We start from the raw sequence: 25,609 nt of genomic DNA on the forward strand, positions 1-25,609 counted from the left end.
GTAAGGTATAAATTTTACACGCTTTATATTAGCTTCACCTGTATGTATGTATGTATGTAACCGACTCCTTCGGACTCGATTTTGACCCACTTTAAACGGACAGATTTTATTCAAATTATGCGCACCTGTCAAAGATCGATGACAATGCAATAATCCGAAAAAAAAAAATGTAACTAAAAAATAAATAATAGTTTAAAAAAACTAAAAAACACGCTTTTAAAGCACATCACACTAAAAAGTGAAAAATAATTCCTAATTTAGGCTGAAAATGGTAATGAACAAAAAATACTGGTTTCATTGTGACTTCACAATTTAGTACGTATATTCACTTTTTAGTTTGATGTGCTTTAAAAGCGTGTTTTTTAGTTTTTTTTAACTATTATTTATTATATATTAAAGGCTAGGTTTAATGTACCAATTTTTGGTTGATTTTATAATCGATTAGTGGCCATTGTAATCACAGCTTATAGTCGTTCATCAGCACCCACTCCCGTAGCCGTATTCATAAAAAATAATAAATTACAAAAAGCGCAGCAGATAAAAAGACATTGTCGCATGATAAATGACCAGATTTAAATTTAGGACCAAAACTAAAGGCACCTCATAACGCGAGTCCCGTTTATAATTATAATTAATATTCCAGTATTAAAGTCGATAAAAAAATTCGATGCGAGAATTAATAACAAACAAATGGGCTACCTGCCGCGTTTTTTGTGACGATCACAGGTAGACGCGGTGATGAAAGGATCTCGTACGTCTGTCTTAGCTTTTAAACAATGTCCGTTTTGACACGGTTGCACGTTTTTATGGGAAACCGGCTCATTCATAGACGATAAGTAAACAAGGTAAAAAAATTCGCTACTTGATAACAGATGGCGACAACGGAGATAACGCAACGTTCGCAAGGCTTTACAAATATGAAATATGAGTTGAATGCACTCTCGAAGGTTTCGTGTTTCTTTGAGTGTGACTTATCGAAAAAGAAAACAAAAAAACCCGTGCATTTGTAACGAGAAACCCTCGATTCGGAATCCGGGACAAAAGCGTGGAACTCTCTAAATGTGATACCATAATGACAAAACAGAAATATGATTTCGATTAAATCGTGTGAGGGGGATGGCGTGATTGGCTATTATTGTGAGAGACAGAGACATCGTTGTTAATAATAAAAATATTTTATTTGTATAGTGGGGTAAAACACCCCCGCTGCGGGCTGTTTGGTCGGGACGGCATCCATCATCATTATATTAACCGATTTAACACTTTTGAACAGATTCTTGTATCAGTTGGTGGTATTTATCGTGGGGACAAAAGTGCACATTGTAATAACTTGAACTTATTATTCTTCAAATGATGAATGATGTTTAATTTATTTCATTATGTTCTCCATTTTAGATAAAGTCTGTTATGGTCATGTATAAAATAGAAGGAACGAGGTCAAAATAATTTAGCATAATGAAGTCATGATGGTGACTTTAAGCATTAATGGTGATAATAAGATAGAAAACTCACAAATTGACACAGTGTTAATGTAAAATTACTATCGTGAGAAGAGTTGCATCTTAATGAATTCCCATCACTAAAGTTTATTGGGGTTAAGTAGATTCGCAAAGTGCAAGTCTATACAATAGAGGAACGAATATTTATATTATAAGTGAGAAACTTGGTTTGTACCATTCCACTCGACCTCTCTCACACTAATTAATACATTTGATTTAAATGGAACCTGGTGGACTGATTCCAATTACAAAGCGCAAAAACTGGATGTTTACCCTACGCTAAACCTACTTGTAATCAACACACATTTCATAACTTGGCTCGTTAAATAATTATATCGCCGTAAAAACTGGACGTCAATTACAAGTATTAATTGACAGCTAGCAAGCTGGTAGCATTGACCTGGTATTTGATGTCTAATGTTTGGGGAAATGCAATTAAATTTAATGATGCATGTCCAGATTGATATGCAAATAGTGGCTCTCCTATTATGGACAAATTTGTTCCCTAATCAATGTGAGCTACTTCCATACAAATTGTATCAATAGATGTTCATTGATAGATCCCTATTGTTTAGACTAGATCGTTCTGGTTAAAATTTCCTGTTCTTTATTTAAATCAAGTACAGTATACACTCTTTTTACTTTTTACACACAACATTTTTATTCGTAATAGAGAGTGAATAATTAATGTATGGGTTTTGTGTTAAACCAAACAAATTCAACTCATTTTTACGTTATAAAGGGTGTACACTGTACCCAACTATTCAGAAATACTTATTTTTACAGTTACACAACGAAATACTATTAATAATCTATCCATTAGTAGAACCGTAAACCTGTATTGTTATCGTTTAAAATTCGCTTTAAATGCAAATCGTATTCAAATGAAACTAATCATTTATCAGTAAACGTATCAGTGCCATATCAAATCACGAAGGGCGCCCATTCAGGACCCGCATAACGAATAATTAAGAGCTACTGATTAAATCTCCTTCCATTAATTACTCCCTTAAGCTACACCAGTCATTTTTGCGATCGACAATATAATATGCATATTAACCGGACCGATGCCACAGATAGCTCCTAAGCCTTAGGCGATTCTCGCTAATACCCATATAATGCTGATAATGTTGAGAGTCTAAGACACTCGGGGTCAAAGAGGAATGACCAGTCACCGTTTAAAGAAAACCAGAAGACGTTTGTTACTCGAATCACAGTTGTTCTAAACACATTACAATCAATTTAAACCCGCTCGCGTCGTACAGTCTATGAGTAAGTTCGCGTCGCGTGTGTTCGCTCTTTAAGTACGATAGTATAACGTATAATGCGAATAGCCATTCCTTTTACTTGTTTACTGCCTGTTCAATCAGAGCAAATTAACCTATGCCTCTTGGAATTTCTTTCGGATCGTAATTTTTTGTACAAACCCAATTAAATACTGTCATTAAGAAAAAGCGGTGGCCCAAATGAGCTCCTCTCATTAGCATCTCGGAGGTTTTAATTAGTCGTACACGTATCGCACGTCACGTGTTGTACGCGTCCGACTGTAGCAATCAAATTAGGAGGCAAACAATGCGACCGAGTGGACCGTGCCACCCCACGACAAAACTGTTTCACGCAATCTTCGATCACCGGATTAAGGGACAGTCTCGTCTTGTACGTTTTATCTTCGATTGTCCGCACTTAACGCGCACTTAACGCCGACTACCCCTCGAGAGGAAATTGAAAACGATCGCTTTCCCTATATCTTATCTGTAGTGTTACACTAATTAATCGATGTGGCGCGAACATCGTTACTGTAAATAATGCTCGCATTGTGCCGGCGCAGGTGATATATCGGTGTGAATAGACAAAAGTGTCGCGGGCGGAGCGAGCCGGGACAATGCGATGGAATGTCGTCGCGGCCTGCTCGTGCGCACGTGAATGCAGATTATTAATAACTCGCTCGTACTTCGACACGATATTCCACGCACTACCAGCCCACATAGCCTGAAGCTAGCACCACCCGTCTCGTGTAACTCTGAGCCATTTGATTACAATAACATCGACTATACTCTACCGTAATTATGAAAATTGACAATTTTTCGATATAATCCCGTTTCCCCTAGCTTGATTCTCCGATCCGTGAACACAATACAGAACAAAAGCAGTGTGGATTGTAACAAATTCCCCAAATTATGTGGGTTCATATTTTCGCGTAACAATAAGACAAAATAGTGATAATGTCATAGGTATGTACGTTAGCCGCATTCGGAACTAATTGGTATAACATTTCATAATACCTCCATTGTACTAGCATCTGCCGACGATTCGAAAATTCGAAAGGTATTTTATAAAAAGCTATCTAATAAATGAAGCAATGGTGTTAACGAAAAAAGCTATATATTAAAGTAAATGAAAAGGGCAATAGTTAAGCGTATCAAAAGGAAAATGCACTATGAAATTAACTTTCACGTTTTGATGTTGATAGAATTAAATGGGAACAGTTTTTGTCAGTGATATCAGATATCTAAGTTTGGCAGTCCTACGATGTCACGTACTTTATAACGATGAATTTTAGGTTCTGAAAACAAGTTAATATGAACGTATGATATATGATTCGGATTTCAAACATATTACTAACATCGTAAAATACATAAAAACGGCGTGAACAAGTGTTTTTATACTAGTTTTTGCGGAGTAAAAATTTAATATAGCTGGTAATTAGATGTACCGTTATCAGCTTACATATTTAATTTGGTCTTATTAAACGCATCGTTGTCGTGACGACTAGGTTCTTTATTTGGTGACAATTTCTAAAGCCGATGCGAGGGCGTATCAGTAGAGTTAGTTATATTTTTATTATTTTTTTAAATTTTGTTATGCCCTTCTTGCTTGGAAGAGGTCGCTTGTTGGCGATAAGGCCGCCCGTTGCGTCCCTTATATTTTTTATGTATTATGTTAGTTGTTTTTCTTTTTTTAAATGTAACGAAGTGTGAATAACAAAATAAATAATCAATATTTTATTCGACATTGAGTCGAAGTATTATTTCTTTTGCTTTTCGTTGGCTGCCAGTATTAAAGGTCTGTCAGAGGGACCAAACTTTTCTTTCTGCCACAGGATCAAATCAATTTTTAATTATTATTATTATTATTGTGTAGGTTAAGAGCAGTGTTGGCCAAGTGGCTTTAGCGTCCGACTCTCATCCCTAAGGTGGTAGTTTCTAGCCCTGGTGCACCAATGAACATTCTTTCTATATGCGCATTTAACATTCGAACGGTGAAGGAAACCGGCTTGCCTTAGACACAAAAAGTCGACGTGTGCTGATCACCTACTTCCCTATTAGATTGTTAATAATCATGAAAGAGTGACAAAAATCAGTTGGAAATAAATATAAATATATGTTTAGTAGATCCTTTATATTTGAAGTAAGATGGAAAATAACCATAACAGTTATTTATTTGGCACAGTTTTATATTTGTATTTAAAATTTTTGTAGCACTGATAATACTTCAGTTTCCAATTGTTTAGAGTACCGAAATTTGTTTTATTAACACGTTCTAACGCTAATTGCCATGTCGCAAGAAAGTCTCGTGTCATACTTATTAAGAAATACGACTTTTTCTCATTTAATTATCGTATGACACCAAATAGGAAATCGTTGCTAGGCGTTGTTTGCGAAACCACTTATATTCAAGATGTCTAGAAAGCCGTTAATTTATTCGTAAATTGTTTCCAAACTAAAAAGCGTAACTTTATGTAGCCAATGGACACGTTATTTGTGGGTGCGTTGCCGGCCTTTGAGTTAGGAGAATGCTCTCTGACAATTGGAGGTCGCCCAGAACTCTCTCGTAAGACCGGGAGTCGATAATATACTTTGGAAAAGAAAGTGTCGCCTGATACTCCGTACAGTATCTACTTATATTTTTTATGACTTATGACGTAGTAATGTGTATAAAGTGTGTTAAGTGGGAGCTACAGCATAATCCAACAGTAGATAAACACACGAGCATTCAATTCACGTTCAAATACGTAACCCATGTGATAGACACCACTATTTGAAATCGTACGCGTGATTATCTTATTATCGCTTAAGCGACCAATAAAATTTGAAATCTGGCCGATTCTTAATTAACGTCATTTAATTCCACGTTATTTATAAAGCTAAGATTCATACGATACTTTACGATTGCGTACCAATTCTTAAAAGGCCGGCAACGCACCCGCGAGCCCTTTTGCAATGTCAGTGTCTATGAGCGACGGTTTGCGCCCTGTTCTATAAAAAAAAGCATTTGAATTATTAAAAGACCGGCAACGCACTCGCCCGCTGGCATTGAGAGTGTCCATGGGTATCACTTAACATCAGGCGACCCTTCCGCCAGTTTCTCCCATGTTATATAAAAAAACATTATAATTCTTAAAAGGCCGTCAACGCACTCGCGAGCGCTTTGGCAATATGTGTGTCTATGAGCGGTGGTATCACCTAACATCAGATGAACCGCCTGTTTGCCCCTATTCTATATAAAATAATGCCAATTTTTAAAAGGCCGGTAACGCACTTGCGCTCTGGCATTGAGTGTACATTGGCGGTATCAATTAAAATCCGGTGAGCCTTCTGCCCGGTTCCCCCTCTTCTATAAAAACCGATAGGAACAGAAAGCTTTTACCAAGTGTCCGACAAATAGAAAACCACTAATTAAAGTACTCAACTCCGTCAAGACTTAAATGGAAATACTCGTCATAAGAACTTTAATTAATCTCGCTGACGCAATCGACAAATCGTTTTCTTTCCATTAGTACTTCAAGTTTGTACAATTGATTCACTTCGAAGCAATAAACACCTTTAATCGCACCTGTTTGGACTAACAATTTAAATAGTTAAGGCTAAATCAAAGTAACCGTGTTCTAGCTCAATATAAAATAAATAAATCAGTGGCGCTACAACCTCTTTAGGTCTGGGCCTCAGATTTCTGAAGCTGTTTCATGATCATTTTTCAATCTAATAGGCAATGCTGAAACACGCCGTCGACTTTTATCTAAGACATGTCGGTTTCCTCACGATGTTTTCCTTCACCGTTCGAGAATAAAAAAATAAAAAAAAAAGTTAAATGCGCACATAGAAAGAAAGTCCATTGGTGCACAGCCGGGGATCGAACCCACGACCTGGCGAACACTCCATCTCTATCTCAATATATTAAGGCCAAAAATGTAAACGAGTGTTTCAACTAATTGAAGCAAATTGCCGTAATAAAATTATAAAGTTGACGCCATTAAAATCTGTTCAAGACAATGTGCCCCTAATGAACGTCGGAACGGGTGAAAGAAATTATTTACGCCACGCGGTGACAATTCTTACGTACAAAAGACCTATGTAACGACGCAAAGTGAATAGATCAGTAATTACAGAACGCACTAGAGCCTTAGTGCGTGTCGTCAAACTAATACCAACGCGTAATATAACATTCCCGTATGAACACATTCCACGAGGACTATATATTATCGACATTAAACAAAATATGTTGTGATACAATAGGTCCAATATATCCGGTTTGGAAAGATTCTATTGTAATAAAGAATGCGACATTTCGAACACATTAAAGTTCTCCGGATCGTAATAATTAAAGACGACACTTTTTAACATTAAGACACCCACACGCTCTATGTTGTGGCATTAAACTTGTATAATTTGTGTTAATGCTATAATATATGAGGCTTTAGGGATCCCTCGCGATCGGCCGTTCGATCTTTAATAAAATTATCAAAATCTAAACAGGTTTTTATGATCGTGTGGTATGGGTCCGTCTTATGAATGGAAATGAATTTTTGGTTATTCCTAAGTGTTTTAAGGTCGTAAATAATTTATCACCGCGTGATGTTTCCGTCGGACGAATTTAAATGTTTGAATGGATTGAGTATTTTAACCGCTACCGGATTTTATATAATCTACATAATAAATAGCTTTTTATTTATAATTTCATTCCAGTCTATTAATAATAATAAATTTGACGTTTGATTGTAAGTTCTTTTAATTGCACGAGGCATAATAAATTACTTTGAAAGTGTAATTTATACAGTATAAAGTGTATATTCGAGACTAAAAACTGCCTAATTTATATTTAATCGAAATTATGTCGTCGCCTTAAATGTCAATTATTATTTTATCATAGACCATTAATTTTTTTTGTGATCATAAATTTTGCTAGATGCAAAGGAATGTCACTAACAGAGCTATTGTTACAGCCTTATTTAGATTTTCGAATTTAAAATATTTTTAAATTTGGAACAGTGGAATTCAAATTCGAAATATGAATTTGGAAGAAATACGAGCTTGCGTCATCTAAGGTATCTACTATAATCGAAGCCGTAATTATTCTGAGCACACGTGGATATGGTTTATGTGCGAGCATGGCTTGCCTTACAAACACACACCCTTCTCTTTATTAGGTTAACGGCATTACCCTCTCTTTTGTTTTTGGACGAATTTCTTATCATTGATATCTTTAAATGCATCTTTCATAAATGTAAGTAAATTTTTGTATCAATTGCAGTTTTATTTAATGTATTTTACTCCATTATTAGGTTTAATAGACTTTATTCTTATAATTTATTAAATTATGACATTACAGCGAATATTTGTATGTATATTTGCTAATTCCGCAATTGTCCATAGATTATTTAAATAGGTTCAACAAAAAAGGTTTTATTTACTCTAAGCTACCGTGAAATCTCACAATTAATTTATTTGCATTTATTTTATTTGAGTTGAATATATGTTTTGACACGATGCCTCCTCGTTTTGATAATGAGACGATGTTTGGGCGTAAAACCGGTAGCCAGAGCCACCAACGACGGCTGATAATCTTCTACACATACATTCTGATAGCAATAAGAAAATAAATTGATACCATTTAATTTAAAGGTGGAATCTGAAGCTTACATGTTCAACATAAAATACACGTTATTTAAAGCTTTATATCTAAACTTTGAGGTAATGTTAATGACTATATATAATCTTGATTTTAAAAGTTTTCTAAAGATTCAAGCTGCAATTATAATAATAAACAAATATTCAAAGAAAGCTTTTATTACATTCATTATCTGTGACACTGTGATGTCTATGCAATGCCCATGATATACACAAATATTACTGTTTTAATCTTAATGTATGCTTAAGTAAGGAACACTTGATATTCACTATTGCTACTTAATGTGCCTAACGTCACGTCGGTCTATAGCCGATGATGTAACCTTGATAGGCTATCAATGAAATAGTGGCTGAATATGAATGAAGTGCGTTGCAAGGAAATTAATCTGGACATCGTGATGCATATATGTTGTGTCTATGGAAGTTCTATTGCTAAAACTTGAACCAGTTAAAATAAAAAAAATCAGTGACACTACAACCCTTTTAGGTCTGGCCTCAGATTTCTGTACCTATCTGTTTCAGGATCATTATCTAATAGGGTCTAAGGCAAGCCGCTTTCCTCACGATGTTTCTCTTCACCGTTCGAGCGAATTAAATGTGCATAGTCCATTGGTGCACAGCCGGGGTTCGAACCTACGACCTCAGGAATGAGAGTCGCAAGCTGAAGCTGCACTATGCCAACACTGCTTTTTCTCAGTCAAATATCAACTATTATATAAAAGCTGTGTGTTTCGCCTCAGAATTCAACAAATTAGTACTTTGTGTGTCACATTTCGTTTACAATGACACGAAAGGGACAAAATATATGCATTAAATAATAAATAAAACTATTAATATTATTAAGTTGATTTTGGGACCATGTCAATAAGATAAATAGCAGGTGCCAATAATAAAATATTCATGATTAATATGCACATGGATTTAATTAATTACTAATCCTTTAATTAAACTGGCTTTTGTGAGGGATTTGTCTGGTTTAAGTTAATTATTACATATTGATACGAGTTATATGTTAAGGAAATATGAAGACGAACTAATTTTAAATAAAGAAATTATAACTACTGAACTGAGGATGAATCCGCAGGTATTACATACATTGTATAAAAATAGCTATATAACAATCCTCAGTAAAACTCAACTAAACGCATGCGCATGTGTAAAACCGGTAGTGAAGTCAATTCGATACCGTTAACGTTTAATTCCCTGTAAATTATGGCGATGGAAATTATTAGGAATTAGCAATAATCCATTACAAATAGAAAACATCTTGAATAACGTCCGCCCGTTAGTCGTAATTAATTTCGACGAGATAGATTTTAGTGTGTGATTAATTACAGTATTTTCAATTAAATACTTTTATATAGACTTAATACAGAGCCTTAACTTAAAGGGTTATTTATTTTCGTGACTATTAACAAATATATGGGAAGAAAAAGGATTTTTGGAAATTTCGTGTGTAAAACCAAAGTAAATAGCTACTTCAAGAGCTTTAAGTAAATAGAATTCAATTTCTATTTACTAACTATCTATTTGTCTAGTTAGTTCGCGGGGGCTCATAACTTTGTTTCGCCTAAATATGATTGTTTTACTAAGCCTACCTTTTTAGTAGCGATTTTTGGAATAAAAACCTAAGTAAATAAAACTAAATTTTTATATATTTTTTTCCAATTTTTCTCTCGATTTCTCTCGAAGGTTTTACCTTACTAAGTTCAAGAAGTTACTAAAAAATAAAATAACCAGCCGTCTCCCAATTTTGAGCTTAGCAACATATTTTGCGTTTTTTTTAATTTCTAGCAAATATATTTCGTTTAACTTATAACTTCATCAACGACTGAATAGTGTACGATTCAGAGTAGTAACAGCAAGAGACGCGTTCCATATGTCCAAAAAACGTTTTACTCTATCACAAAAGAATGCAGAAATTTTGCTTTTAATAAGCTTCGTATAACAATAGGCAACACATATATTCTTGATTGTCATTATGTTAATCATTACCTGTTTATATTTTGAATATGTATAGAACCGCACCTAAAACAATTTAAATAATCTCCTTACACAAATGTCCGTGACAATATTCAAATATCAAAAATCCAGTCACGTCTTTGCTATCTTTACAATGGCTATATCGTCCGAATTAATCTACGGTTTATCTACACGCTTAATTAATAAACATCTCATTATGGGGCCTTGAACTTTCCCAAACCGGACAATAGATGGCGTTATTATACAAGTACAAATTGTAATTAATCTTTCCCAATGATTGATTAAAAGACATTATCTCTATTTGAATATTAAATCTATATATATTCCATTGCAGGAAACATTTACCACGGAGAGCTGCAGCTGAGTTTCATCATCAGACGTCCAACGTTCCACGATTGAGCGTTTTTGAAGACAGTTTGTCTGATCACCACTATGTGGAACCAGCTGCCCACTGAAGTATTTCCGAACCAATTCGACTTAGGGTCCTTCAAGAAAAGATCGTGCCATTTCTTAAACGCCGGCGCACTCGAGAGCCCTCTGGCATTGAGTGTCCATGCGCGACGTTATCACTTAACATCAGGTGAGCCCTGTTCTATAAAAATACAATAATACGCAAATCATATGTACTGTATCTAATACACACGAATTAATGACGAATATTAAAATAAATAAAATTAATGTCACCGATAAAACCGCGACATTCTATTGTTTTTATGGTCGTGCGGTAATTAAAATGTGATGTGGAAAACGTTTTATCAATGATGAATTTTAATTATCACACAAACGTGGGAATTTGTAACGATTAAAACAGGTTAATAGCAAATCTTTAATGTCTAGTAATTGTCTCAACTTCCTTAGCCATTTGAATCTAAAACGTTTATAAAAATATGTGCAACTTAATGAGTGAACGAAAACGGTAGGACGCTTGAACACTCATTATTTGTTAACAAGGCAAACGAGAATATTTATCGACATGTAGAGGGCAACCCTTTACCGCGAGCATCGTCAAACACTGCTAGTGATGCGTAACGCAAACTGCGTTGTCGATGTTTGCACTGCGACTACAAACACGACACTCGATATTTGAACAAGCCAGGCTAATGGTGCGAGGTGTCCGACATCTTGTTTGCCCGAGTCAGATTCACACCAACGCTACTGTAATTAAAAATACGATTTTAAGGCTTTAATAATGGTTTCTAGTTTGTGCTAATTAAGTATTCGATCGGTTCGTTTTATGTTGACATTCCAAATAGGTGACACTTAAAAGCTATTTGATACATAAAATTATTGAATTTATAAGTCTTTGCTCCAACTTTGATTTTATTCCCTTTAGAGTACTCTTGGCCGAAAGATTTAAGTTGGCGCCTGTTATACTAGTGACCCCAGAGCTGGTGCTTTCCTCTCTCTACGAATAAGTATCGCAGTACTAGGAATGCTAGCATTAAAAGTACACAACCACAGGGACCAAACTATTTTTTTAAAATTCTTTATTTATAAATTTTATTATTATTACTATTTGTGTTGAAAATATTATTATCATAGAATTATTATTAACAGCTTGAAAACTAAAATGCGTTTATAATAATTGAAGTACCAGGGTCGAAGAAAGGGTAAGGTGGTTCATAAAACGTAAAAGAGTAAAATGGAATGCCATAACTTTTTGAATTCCGTTCGGTGTTCTCGTATGAACGCTCACAGCGGGAGGCACCATCGTTCTCACCTCGCGACTCGTAGTAGCCGATCTTTAATAAGCTTCGATAAAATATGAATATGTTCATATAAATATTTCTGATACTTATCCCTTTTACTAAATTTAGAGTAAATAACATTTGAATGAATCTTGTTAAACGTTGGTTGGATTTGTAATAACGAAGATAATATAAGGTAGTTTTAAGGGCCCATTAGTGATGCAATGTTTTCGTAGTTCGATATTTTTTAATTATAGCAAATTTTAATCTTTAAAAAAGTTACAAAAAGTTGCGACACTTAAAAAATGTCCCGTACACAAAATGTCTTGATGACAAATTTACCCGACTGTAAATAAAACAATGTAACGAGCCGTGTGAATGTGACACAAAATTGTCTTTTTTCAACACCAATTACATAAATTCATGAATGTGACGGAAAATGGGCGTAAATAATACACTTAAATCGTCGGCTATAATGGATAAACATACTTCTCAATTTGACATTTTTAATAAAACAAAGGCCTCAAAATGTAAAAAATAATGTGTTATGTAAGTAGTCACACACTCTCACAAATACGTACGTACAGATACCAATAAGTATATTTTACTCAAGTTGGCCGTCCATAGTAATTCTTTGTTAAATCATTTGGTTTTGTAATTTTTATAAAAGCTGTAGGCCGCTTAATAAAAAAAATAATTAGGAAACATGCGGTTTTATATAACAAGCCATTTCTTCCAACACTAGTAAAGCATAAATCTAGGAAAGTGCATAAAGTGCGTAATTTCTCTAGCTACCTAACTTTACTGAATCGTCTATTGCTTGTACTACTCATAAATTCTGAGGCAAACGCACCGAAAAAATATAGCTTTATCTAAATCTCAGTACTGATTTCTAATGTCTAATAGGTTGAAACAATAATTGCCGTTTATTTCCAATATTTACAAATGTATAGTTTAGATTTTTAGATACATTTTTTTCTTGTCATCTTAATATCCTAAGTTCCTTCAGTAGATACTGATCGGAACCCCTCCTCCAGCTTTATCCAAATATCTCTCTATCCATGGCTTTCTTTCTCCATTCGCTAACGGTAGGTTTGCTTGTAGACAGTTTGAAATAACAAAGTAATAAAACTGGCCGTGAATAGTTAATCGTTCAAAGTCGTGTCCACGTTTTTATGAGCGTAATCAAAACGTGATTGTCGCGCATTCCCAAAAAACTTACTTAATTGTGTTGGGGAGTGTTGATGATATACAGTAATTACGTCGCACCTTGGAGACCCGAAATGTTATTAAAATACGCTTAACCGACACGCTCCGCTGATATTCGTTTAGTTTTGGAGGCTTTCTTGATCTTGATGTTTTGTCGAAAACTTACAATTTTATAATCAAAATTTTAAATAATATTTCTCAACTGTTATATTAGACATCTAAATTGTAGGACGAATTTAAATCTTAGTTTAGTAATTGGTAAATATATACACTTATGAACGAGAATATTTAAAAAAAATTAAACATTTGCTACCAGTTCCCACAACATGGAGGAGAGCGGGCGAGAACTGTTAAGAAACTCTCCGGCACTCTTTTTAATCACCAAGTGTTTGGTTTACAAGAAAGGTGTAAGGCACCGCATGTACTGCAAGTAAACTTTGGTTGAGCATCATGCTTCATTTGACATATTAAATTAAATGTAAGACATTTGTGTACCAAATTCTTAAGAGGTTTCGTAAAAGCAGAATATAATTGGACCATGACCCTCGGTAATACTGTTTTAGTACCAAAATATATTCCAATTATTTACTTCCACCCAAAAACAATATTAAACGATGTCCAAAATCCCTGTAACAGCAATTAGCATTTAGTATTCATTAATTTTTATTACGTTTTAAAATTTAAGCGTTCCAAATTTAAAAATCTGCATCCACACCTGTTGGTGGCAAGGAGCGTTTAGGGCGGTATTTCTTGAAATAATTATTGTGAAATAAGGCTTCAGCGCCCGGGGGTGCTATTGTTTTAAGATAATTTTTATTGCTTCAAGCCCTGAACAATGGGAGTGATGGGAGGGTAATTTGGAATGTCGAATGCACTCTGCCCGCGGCGATTTGCGAACGGGACATGTGGGTTATTATACGTAGTATCTATAAATAGATTTTTATTTAGAAACTTTTAATATTTTAAGATCTAGATCTTTATTGATTATATTGGGCATAAATAAAATGTATATAAGTCTTATATATCTCTAAATATCAATGGCACTGCAACTTTTTTAAGTTTGGGCCACAGATTTATGTATTTGTTTCATGATCATTTGTTAATCTAAGTAGTAGGTGATCAGCCTCTTGTGCCTGACACACGCTGTTAACTTTTTGGATCTAAGGCAAACCGGTTTCCATACGATGTTTTCCTTCACCGTTGGAGCGAATATTATATGCGCACATAGAAAGTCAATTGGTGCACAGCCGGGGATCGAACCTACGACCTCAGGGATGAGAGTCGCACGCTGACGGTACTACTCAACTCTAAGTATTAAGCATTAAACTATATAAGTGTTCAATGTTATAAGGGTAATTAAATTATTATCTAAGATAGAAACAAAGCGCCGCCAACTAATCCACTGTAATATATTTTATATAATTATTGGTTTCACTTATTTAATTGGCTGCCATATTAATTATCAAAATTCCGACACGTTTATTATGAGATCAAATTAATATCTACTTGTGTAAATAGGGTTATAAAAAAATATAACAGTCGTAATATTTATTGCCTGTATGCGATACCTTTTAATTATTAAGATATCAAATAGGATTTTTTTTCAATATGTTTAAACCCTAAACCTCTAGGTAATACAAGGCATTGACCATTACATGCCATAAAATAAAACTTGTATAATAAAGTACTCGTTTATGTTAATTAAATATTTCATACACATTAAAATGTTTAAAGTACGGACGCGAAGGTTTCCTCAGTTCATAAATGGTACGAATATTATGTAAACCCATAAAATACTACATATTTTGGTACTTAAGAGATCATTAATCGTCATACAAAAGTCAAGCACATCTGCACCAAACAAAACTTAATTAAACTGACACGTTGCATGCATAATACAATCGTTCACGCGCAATCCTCGACTCGAATAAAGCAACCGAATCGATTATTCATCGAGTAGGCACATTTAAGTGTTAATTAAACGAAAACAAAATCCCAAGGAATTCATGATTCAAAAAATCGACTCTTAGAATATCGATTTCGTTTCACGGGTTAGCGATGACCGTTTATCGACATTAATAGCAAATATTGATAACGTTTTGGGAGGTCAGTTATCGTAATTATTACTAGATAATGTAGAGTACCTTGACAATGTGGCCAGTGCGATATCACCTCGCCTTTTCACACAAACGTTAATTTACTTTGAATGATAATTTACTGCCTACATTAGTTGTTTAAGAATTTAATTGCCTTTGACATTGGACACCTAATTGTTTTAATTTATGGTCGAGATTTGCATATTTTAACGAGAAATCTAAAATAGAATGGGATTATATTAATAAATAAAGTTATGGGGAATTTAATCGATTGTACTTTTTTAATCGATAATATAACCGATGCCTAATTAGTACATAGCGCTCATGATAAAGGAATTAGTAGGGTTTAATATTTCTTTAAAATGCCGATAATTATCTACGCGATAACCGGGCAATATACAAGGGATTAGCGCTTATCATTAAAACCACTTAAATTAAGTGTTTGCAATTTTGGTGGCAATTTCTATGATATTTCGAAGTGGCGGAAGGAATGTCATTTGAAATTGGAATGACGTGGGATATTCTTTTTTTTATGACTGGCCTGATATTTCTATTTTATTTTTTAAAAGTTACTGGCAACATTGATGTTTGTGTTTCGTTCTTTGAATGATATATGTAAAATGTCAACGCAGAATAATGGCCGGTTGCCGCGGGCGTGATCATGTTAAGATGAATTGCATTTAACACCATACATGAAATATTAAAACTTTCACTCAACCTATCAACATAAAATTGCAGAATAATTTCCTGTTTATATAAATTGATTATAATGACACATTAATGCGTTTGTTCTCGGGATACCAGATTTATCATCATAGATTTTTTAAAGAATTTAATTACTTTTAAATTTAACGTTGGGCAAATAGTTTTACGTTTTAAATATTTGGTAACAAACTTTAATAACAATAAAAAATATATTTAAAAAGGTTCGTCAATAAGTAAACTTTTTTTTAAAGAACAGAAACTTTAACTATTCTTATTAGTTAGTCTTAGTAAGTGTATACTATAATCTCTAACAACCCTAAAATCCCTACTTTTCAGTATATATTTTCCAAGTAAAAGTCCATTTTGCAGTGCGCGTGCGGTTCGACGTCTGGCCTTGGAAGAACCAGTTGGTCTCGTCCGAAACACCTCGCGGCAATTATTCAATAAAACAAAAGCTTACGTCACAAAGGTAACTTTAATCTAAATATTAGGATATTTTATCTGTCATGTGTGCCATATTCTGTAGCGAAAAAAATAATGTGTTTCTTATGGCAATGTATATAACAACCCGGTTAAACTAAAGAACTATTTTTAACCTATTGTTACTGCCTATAATTTAATATAGAATGCGTTTTTGACATGCTTCACTATATATCCAATGTTAAAATATTATCCATTATAAGTGGTTATTACCAATGCATGACTCAGTAACAAAAACCTTCAGAGGCTCTATTCTTCACGCACGTGTCAAGTACATACAAAAGAAACCATCCCGGAGAGAAACACGAAATTTGATAGGCCATTTAACAACACTAGGCGCAAAACGAAATTCTAATGCAAATCGTGCTAACGCCATGAATGTAATAGTTTGTCGTGGCCTGCGCACGCGTCGAACACCGGAAACAAATTATCATACCCATATAAGCGGACGAAAAAGTTATTGATGTCAACGTAAATAAATTGCGCTAAACGAGAAAACGGAACATTTGTCAATAGACAATTTTTGTGTGAATTTGAAATTGGAACTGGACGTCTTTGTCAACGGTTTTTCAGAGGAAGTGAACGAGTTTGGAAAATTAACGGTCGTTGAATGGGTCATCGGTGAATGAGGGACATAACGGTTTCGGTCACTCACGATTAGGTATCGTGAATTCGAATTTGGAATTTACATTCTCAACACAATCTCGTTACATTTTAAACGTTATGTTCAAGTATACGTCATAATATTCGGATAAAATGCTAATCCTAAGGAATATGGTGAGATTGTTTGTACTGTTGAATTATTTTGAATTTTGGTAGTAAAGAATTTTATCGTTACGCAGACGATACAAAACAGGAAATATGTTCTCGAACTATTGAAGAGACTAGTCTTATTACAATTCATATAAAAGTAACGCCTAGGCTCTAAAGATAAAGGATATAATATATGTTAAAACATATTCTTCTATATTATTAATTTAAAGTTTTTTTTTTGGCACGCACGGAAACAATTTCCTGGTAATCGAACCGGGACCTAAGTCACATCGGCGTAGGCTATTTTAATTAATAAATTCGTTTATAAATAAAATAAAAATAATTAAGTATACATTGAATTTTCATCATATTAACTCCGTCCCCAAAATGTATTATTTGCGTACAATATCTGAATTCGTTATGTAAAACCAATATGTTTATTTGTATTATATGTGATTTGTTAGGGTAATTCAATGTATCTAGGCAGAACGGCGGCCCTAGGTCACCGACATGTTTACCTCTCGGCATAGACAAGTCTAGGCATTAATTCATATACTCTGTGACACAAACCAATAGTGTCTGTGGTGTTTTATCGAATTTTTCCGCCAAATTTCATTGCTGTATTTTTTTAATATACGATTATGTAAAGGTTTCAAGGATCGAGTGAAACCATAAAAAAATACTAGTATTAATAAGAAACAAAAGATATAATTATAAATAAATAATACGTTAATATTAATTATGTATCGACAAGCTCTAAGCGTGAAGGTCATTAGAACAAATTAATTCTAAACTAAAACGCGGATTGGAAAAACCGAACCGCTACATACTAATTAAAAATAAATATTTAATTATCTTGAGTTTTAGAGATCCTCACGTACTGACAGAAAACTCTCCACAGATAAAAAGCGAACCAACAAAATCACAGAGAGAACTGACAGATTTCGCAAAGAATTGTCTATGTCACTCTTCATTCACAACCGTTCATTTAGATTTAAATAAAGAACAATTTTTAAAACCGTATTCTTTCTTTAATTGGTCCTTAAGATTTTCATTTATGCGTTACACTTTATAATTATTAATCTATTATTGGAATTACGTTATTCTATTATCCATGGTCCAAATTCAGAATTTGTTAAGACATAAATTTTCTCGGGATTTTGATGTGTTTTCTAAAGGCTTTCTTTGCTTTTAAAACAATTTTCAATTACCTAAGATATTTAAATACATTCTTATTTATTGTAAGTAAAATTTGCAATATATGTTTGAACTTGTTAAATGTAAATAAAAAACACCGTATTTTTATGTGTGTTGAACTAACTTGGCCGGTTTTTTGTATGAACAAATAATATTTGTTTGAATCAATAATTTTATGTTGATGAATCAAACAATGGAATGATTAATTATTTATTTTTATTTAATATTAAATTTATTTAAATTAAAGTATAAAATTAATGCAGATAAACGAAAACTAATGGATTTTGGTGGTGATTATATCTCGTAAAGAGCTATCTAGGCAGAAACAGTATGTGTTCGTTTAATTATTCGTTTTTTAACTTGGAACAATATTTTCAACAGGAACCGAGTCTAGGACATTCGCTACATGTTATAAAAGCCGTAGAGGCGGTGGTAAACTTTTATTGAAAATTATTATTTACAAGTAGCTACCAAATGATCTACAAAAATGTATTATTAAAAAGTTATAGGTAAATTGAAGTACATCGTCGAAATCTCCCAATATCCTTATCAACATGAGAAAACAAATAGTTTCATCTTATCTTGACATCTCAAGCCGTCTCGATAGCCCTTATCTTTGAGTGGTCGACACTTTCCCTACCGCACGCTAGATGGCGCTACACACTATACAAAAGGCACGTGAATATACAAAAACTTTAGCTAATAAGATGCCATTTGCCGAATTACACATATATTAAAAATATAAATTTAAAAAAAAAATGGATTTTTATTAATATTGTTTATCGCCGCCTAATAGTTCATACTTCTAATACTTGCATTCAGAATTCCAAGCAAGGATTAGAGAAACAAGGAATTTTCTAGAATCAATCGTTGCTTTACTACCAATTAATTACTCACATACAATAACCTATAATCCCGTTTATCACAAAGATATAGTCACTACTGAAGCAAAGATTATTAATAAAATAATTCATACTGGTAACAATGCACACTTATGTCAAAACAAAATGTTACTGTTACAGCCAGTTCTAAAATCAAATACGTATACCAACTCTAATTTAAAACATCAATCAAAATATTCGTAAGAAACCATATTACATGAAGTATTTAATGCTAAAAATAAATGATTTAAATTACGATACAATTGTAAAGGAAAAACTTTGGAATGTGCCAATACTTGATCAGTGACAAGACATCTGCTTCTTACTTAATAAGTGCAGCGCAATTAATATTCTTTGTATAGGTGTACTGGTAATTTTAATTATTCCTACAATGTATACTTTATTTGCCATGTTAAGGTTCTTCCGGAAGAATTTAACGAGCAACTTATTCAAGGGCTGGGCAGGTGGAAAGGTTCCATTTGTAAAGAAAATGGCTTATAAGAGAACTTGTAGGAAAATGAAAGAAATAATGGTACAAACTTTTAATAGAATTCTGTGACTGGAGAATCAAAAAGCTGGCTGAAAGTCTTTTTATATGTCAAAATTTATTCATTACTTCACCATTAATATGATACTATATTTACATTATAGTATTGGATTATATCAAAATAAACCTAGGAATTTCTATGAATCTTATGATCCAATACGCGCGTGGGCGTAGTCATATTGACGCGCATACACCTGTGATACAATTACGTTTTCAAATAATGATTTTTGAAATTATTGGAAAAGTATCGAAGAGTTATACAATCAAAATATTACTACTTAATATAGAGTTTCCCCTTTTGTAAGTATTGGAATTAAATGCAACAGATAAAGCAATACGAATATTTAATTTCACTTCGACGCAGCCAAGGTATTAAAAACTTAACGTTGTTTGCGATCGATTTAATCTATCATTTGATTAATGACTCTATCCGGGACTACAGATATCTGGATGATTGAAATTATCCAAGATGGCCGCCCCGCCGAGATGGAATGTCTATTGTTTATGTTTAATTAGTTATGCCAATAAGGCATGGTGATCTTTATTATCTATACATCTATGGTGTCTGTGGAATTTTCACAGATCTTAGACATCATAAATATTTATTCTAAAAATCGGATACTTAATTAGAAATGTAATATTATAATATTATTTTAAATGAACTAAATATATAAATTGGTTTACCTTGCGTCACTATGAACATACGTGGGTCGATTACAGGAAAACCGAATGAATTTAAGAAAATATTCTACGAAACATTTATTTGTTTACTTTGTTTTTATATTGACTGTTTATGATTAACGAAAATTTTAGAATTGTAAGTGAGCTTATTAATTTTTAATTTAAAAGATGAATAGGAAAATATTAAGTTAAAAATGATCAGGCCCTTAACAACACACAGTAGGTACTTTTTTATCATCTGTAGTACATTAGGGATTTTACTATAAGAGAATTATATTATCATTTAAAATTTCACGTTTCTAATGCTAATCTGTAATTGTTTGTCAAATTCATGAAAAGAAACCGAATCTCCGACGCAAACAACTCTGCTTGAAATGCAAAAATATCTCGAAAATGTTAATTTACATTAAATTATAATAGGCCACTATATTAGTACCTATACCTATTGAAAAGTTAAAATTTATTTATGTATAGTATGAGATTTGTAATGCGTATTTCTATAAAATTTTGAATTTACCTAGTTAAGATTATTTTGTCTAAGTCCCATGAACAAATAAACATTCAAATCGCAATAGGATTTAGTATTCTCATTCCATAAAGTGTTAGTCCTATAAGTTTGTTTTAACTCAAAGTACCTATCCTTAGCTATCATTGTATAATTTTTGTTTAAAATCTATTTCGTTTTAAAAGTATAGTAAAAAACCTTAACCCAAAGGTATTTGTGGAGTAAATTTTTATATTTCTTTAAAGGTTCGATATTGTTCCAAATTTTCGAACATTGTTTTTCTACGACGATAAACAATTGAATTACTAGAATTATCTGTTAATTATTTACGATAGATCCTAACTGAAACTCAGTAAGACTTTTTCCAGTTAGAATTCAAATTCGGCAAATGGGACTCTCTCATTAGCAGTTAGAAAATGCGATATATTAACCTGTGAGCATTGCCCGGTGATCGCCGTTATGCAGAAATTTGCGGCATTACACACGCAGTCACAAACACTGTACAGTATCCGATTAACGTAAACAACACTTAGTCAGGGAACACAGTGAACTTGTGACACGGAAACACACACGAATGAGGAACTGAGTTTTTATTATTCTTGTATCGGGTTGTAAAGCGCGGCGCGACACAACACTGTCAACGGTCGCCGGCACACTGCGCGAATGGACGCGGCGCCCCCCGCTCGCTGTTGCCCCTTTCCCCGCACAGGGGGCGGGGCTTCAGAGGCGAGGCGAGCTTAATTACGGCGGGTGAAGCGGGACGGCGATATAGTGGGCGCGAGCTATTAGCGCGCGGAGAGCGGGACGACGCGCGTCTTAAGTATTTTGTATAAGTAATGAGGGGTTCGGGGGTGTCGCGGGTGCGCGGGGGCGGGGGAGCGCGCATCTCCCGCCAATCTTTAATGTTCATTACGTCCGCCGCCGCCTCTATGCGTCCCTCATTAGTACAGCCACGCCTTAGCGTTAATTACGCTGTTTAATTGCATCTCTTGATGTAATTATTTTTTGTGCAGTGCCATATTTATTTACTGCCCTCCATTTTGTTTGCTAATCACGCATTAATTGGTCATTGATCTCTGTCAATAGGTTTCCTTGCCTTATAGGTAAATATCGATATGTTATGTCTCTTCCAAGTAAAGTTAATAAATCGCAAGTCCATAATAATTGTATTGAGTTATCTATGTATGAGCATATTTCAAACAGAAATAATTTAATTACCTCCCTTAAAATCGCGTAGGTACCTATTTTGTGTAGTGGTTTTAAATAATAAAATTACCTATACAAAACATTGAAACTATTATTGTACAATTTCATACAAAATTGTTACCTATATCCAATAATATAAGTGGGCTATCCCGGTTTCGTACGACTATAGATACCTTTTAATAAATATTTATTCATTATTATAGCATAGGTCGATATGTTAATCGGGGATAAAGTAGAGTTTAATAGTGAATTATTGAAATGGGTCCAGAAGTTTTTCAGTTTAATCGTTACGTATAGTAGGTATGTGTCTCTTTAATATAAATAATAGTTACCTATAAGTTAAAATTTCTTCTCATATATATGTATATCTAATACAATGACTAGTAGAATCTTATCAACAAACTTCTAAGAAGTTTCGGTAGGTATAGTTATATATAGATATTATTGTGACATGATTCATATCAAAAATATGATTTAAATTTAATTAAGATAATATTTAAATAAAAAATTAAAATCCTTTAAGACTTGATTCGATTTATGTAAAATTTCAGTTTACCGAAGTAAAACATAAAATTTACATTAGTTATTAATACAAATATTATTGCTTTTAAAATTAGTACCTATCTATGGCAAGCTTCTTAAATCAGTAGGTATTAAAATTAAAAGTATCAAATATATAACTGATGTGATCTTAAGACAAAAACCACGAAATAAACAGTGTAGGCACGGCAAGCATGCCGCAAAATTTAATAGAATTAAATACAATTATATTGAACTAGCTTACCCGGCAAACGTTGTTTTGCCATGTATGTTGGCATATACAACATACAATATAGAAAAACATACAACATTATTTCTAGGCAAAAAATTTTTAGTTCAATAAAAATAGATAACTATCTAAACTAGGTAGGTAGGTACTATACCTACTAAAAAATGGGAGTTAATCGTAAAGGGGTGACAATTATGGGTTATATGTATTTATCTAGGCTGTACCACAAAAAAATAAAAACAAAAAGTTTTGTCTTAAAATTAAAAATAAAATTTAGGGGTGGGACCACGCTTAACATTTAGGGGGATGGAAAATAGATGTCCGATCCTCAGACTTACTAAATATGCATAAAAAAATTTATAAGTATCGGTCGAGCCGTTTTGGAGGAGTATGGGAACGAACATGTGACAGGAGAATTTTATATATTAGATAAAATAACAGCGTAACATTCCCTTAACGTTCGGTAAAAACCCCGTAAGGCCTCTTGGCGTTGCGGTATAGGCACTATTGGCACCAGCTTGTCCTATTAAAAATTGTGATAGTCAAACCTAGATTATATAACCTTATAAACAAGGTATATTTTTAACTCCGTTTTGTCCTAGTCAAATAAATAATGCGATGTCGACCACCCACGGTGTGCAAAAAATGCCACCTGACTACTGTTTGTATACGATATATTGTTACTCAAAATGTCCGGACATAAAAATGTCTCTGAAGTTTTATGTGTTATGGAAAATATTTTAATTTTTTAATTAATTTGTTTCGCATATTCAGTCTGGAGGTATGAAACTTAGCATTCTAATGAAACCAAGAAAAGATCGCGTAGTACTAAAGGTAGGTCAAAGCATAATTGTTTGGACGTGAGCGGTCTCTTTCCATATATCTTCCCTTTAAATAATTAAGAGCGTGTTTAGCCAATGTAGAGTAGAGAAACTATCAAATTTTGTCTATGTATTATACAGGTTAAATGAAGATAATGATTACCTAAGAACGCAATGATAAGTGTTTTGTTTAAAAATACCGTTAAACATATTACAAATGGAATTTATCATAGGTTGAATTAAAATATTACTGGCCGGTTTGAAAAAAACGAAACCACCTAACAGGCTGGCTAGTAAAACTAAAAAAAAGTAAATTTCGCGCGCAAACCGGTTTATTTCTATTGAAAAGCGGGCGTTGACCCTCGTGACCAACCCCTGACCTTCGTGTAAGTGTATCGAGTGATGTAACCGTGACTCTTTGCTCAAAACACGGAATACGTTACGTGCCCATTCATACAAAGTACCTACCTGTTAGACGAACAATTATTGGTTCACTACGCATTATATTAATTCAAATATGGAACTACAGGCATTTCGGATTAAATTTAAAAAAGGAACACTTCTTAATTGCTCGTAGTACTGTCTTAGGAAATGTTTACTTCGGATATTATTATGAAAAGTTTTAAAGTTATGACATTTAACGATTTAAAATATGTACTGAAATATATTTAAAATCCTATGTAAATACATAACATTGAATATCAGGTAGATACGGTACCTATTTATATATGGAAGTGTGTAAAAAGCGTTGATATACCTATCTCTGAATTTTTTCGACACAAACTAACTTCTGCTAGAACAACTTACGCCCCCTATTCACTAATTGCGAAACTAATAAGTTCTAATGAACCACAGAAACTTACCCTTCACATATGAGGGTTTGTGTGTGTACAACCTGTTTACGAACCACTAGCGAGCTGCCATCTAGTGGCGAATAGACGTAGTTTATGAACTGTTTTACTACAATTTACTGCGAGGTTTGATTTTAAAATACGTTGAAAAGCTTACCCATATGAATTAATTATTGAAGCTCATAAGTACCTAAAACAATATAAATGATTATTAACAAATGTGTTAAATTACTTAAAAATACCTTATAAATTATAAATAAATATGTATTACATTTAAAATAATTAAATTGCATAATCATAAGCTAAATGTTGGCAGTCTTCATATTAAATAATACCAAGAACGATCTGAGCTACATACTATAAGAAATAGTTATATAAATACTTTTTGGTAACATGAAGTTTTAACATTGTTCTTATACCGTAAAACCTTTTTAGAAATTTAAATTATATTCATTTAAAAAGGTATATTTCAAATATGGAACATCTAAGTTATTTAAAATAGTCTAAGGGTTCGGGTGACGTTCGCAAAATCGATACCACCCCTTATTGGTAGCGAAATGATTGAACATCCTTATCGCGACATTTTTCTAATGGCGCGCGTGTTTGAGACCCTTTCTCTAGTTTAGGGGGTGTACATATGCATATGAAATTTTGTCGGTTTCTTTGCTTAGATCTATCATTCTTGCTTAAAATGAAGTGTTTATCGACGGTAACGTAAATAGTATATAACATTGTTATATAGTATATGATGATCTTTATTTAAAGCTCAAAGTCCTAACAGAGTGAGATTTATTGGTTCACTACGTAATTTTCATATTGATTCAAATCTGGAA

At 33.4% G+C, this 25,609-nt stretch overlaps 1 protein-coding gene across 2 annotated transcripts in view; it reads right to left on the reverse strand.

Annotated features, from left to right (window-relative positions):
• Positions 1-21,775, reverse strand: part of LOC125048593 (zinc finger homeobox protein 3) — a 114,171-nt gene extending 92,396 nt beyond the window's left edge. For both annotated transcript variants that reach the window (XM_047647339.1, XM_047647340.1), the window contains exon 1: positions 21,561-21,775. The gene's annotated coding sequence lies outside the window, so the exon portion shown is untranslated. The remainder of the gene's footprint in view (positions 1-21,560) is intronic.
• Positions 21,776-25,609: the final 3,834 nt, after the last annotated feature.

The sequence above is a fragment of the Pieris napi genome, chromosome 4 (genome assembly GCF_905475465.1).
Source record: "Pieris napi chromosome 4, ilPieNapi1.2, whole genome shotgun sequence".
Lineage (NCBI taxonomy): Eukaryota > Metazoa > Arthropoda > Insecta > Lepidoptera > Pieridae > Pieris > Pieris napi.